The 1,431-nt window shown below is 36.3% G+C and overlaps 1 long non-coding RNA gene across 1 annotated transcript in view; it reads right to left on the reverse strand.

The window, feature by feature from the left end:
• The window catches only part of LOC107579597 (uncharacterized), a 21,779-nt gene that overhangs the window by 18,766 nt on the left and 1,582 nt on the right, over positions 1-1,431 (reverse strand). The window lies entirely within an intron of this gene.

Below are 1,431 nucleotides of genomic sequence, written 5' to 3' on the forward strand. Positions count from 1 at the left end.
TTTGTAAGTCGCTTTGGATAAAAGCATCTGCTAAATGTCTAAATGATACTAAAATAACACTTACTGCATGCATTCTCACACAATGCTCTGTATTGTGAGGTTTGATACAAATGCTTGATTACATGACAAGCCCACCTGCTCGACTCCAGTGACTGAATATGCATGGCCTGTCACAAGTCCAGATGCTGTTTTAGTCCTTTGAGCAGTTGGAACCAAAACCTGTGCAGAAGAAGCAAAATGTAATGGCATGTCACATTAATGTCACAATAATGCAGCAGTTTTTATTAAAATGCTTCATTATATTTGATATCAGTTAATTATATAATTAATCAATATCACATGAGCAAGAGTTGGACTGTGATTATGTAACTGCTCGGTCATTTTAGATTTTTTTTTTTTTTTACTTCAGTTTATTTTTGCTTCACCAATGAAAATAGTTCAAAACTTACCCCAAGCAATCAACCATTTCACATTTCTGAGCAAACAAAACATAGTAGGGTTTCCTTCCTGAAAGAATCATTGTATTTGAATGAATCCGTAGAATGGTTGATTCACTGACTCATTACAGACAGTGGCTGCATTCAAAATCTCATAATTCCCTACTAGACAGTATGAAACACAGTATGTGAGACGAGAATTATGACCTAATTTATATTATTCATAAAACAGTAGGTGAAAAAAAGTGCACATCTGACGGACGCTTTACTATCCCATAAGCCAACTGACACTGGTAGGTGACATGACAATGACAACATAACAAATGTAAAACGTCTGAATTACATTTACACTTCACACATTCATACTATATAGATTTTTTTAATGGACACAAACTAATTACTTTTGCAAACTAATTAATGCAGCCAGTCATTTGTTTCCTTCTTGAATCATTCTTTTTGTACAAATAATTTGAATGAAGAACGCACTCAAAACACTTGCTGCCACCTACTGGCATATTGATGTAACATGCAGAAAGACTGATTAAAAAATTCCTAGCACTAATGCACAGAATGATAGTCTGTCTGAAATGTACAAACATAGACAAGTGGAGTGTGTAACAGTAAGCTCAATAGTTAGTACATTTTAGATACAGCACACACAGAGAAGCATCAGATATATTTATCAGATTTAGCTGGTTTTTAACCAGAACAGCATCCAGTTCATTTAGTATACGTACATCAATGGCACAGCTCATGAGGGACCCTCTCTTCAGAGCCTTTCTCATGATGTTGTACAGCTCCTTCGGGGCCTCTGTAATCTCATAGAACTCAGTTAATCCTCCAGTGAAGTCCTCCATGGCTTCCAGTGAGTTTCCTCCCTTTAAAGCCTCATAAGAGCCGTGTAGTCTAGGATCCAGAAGTCAAACCATCACATTTAGCATCTTGGACTGATTTTTGACACATGCTAAGGATATCTAGAAAAGCATAAACAGGC

The sequence above is a fragment of the Sinocyclocheilus grahami genome, unplaced genomic scaffold (genome assembly GCF_001515645.1).
Source record: "Sinocyclocheilus grahami isolate Dianchi unplaced genomic scaffold, SAMN03320097.WGS_v1.1 scaffold18467.1, whole genome shotgun sequence".
NCBI classification, from domain to species: domain Eukaryota; kingdom Metazoa; phylum Chordata; class Actinopteri; order Cypriniformes; family Cyprinidae; genus Sinocyclocheilus; species Sinocyclocheilus grahami.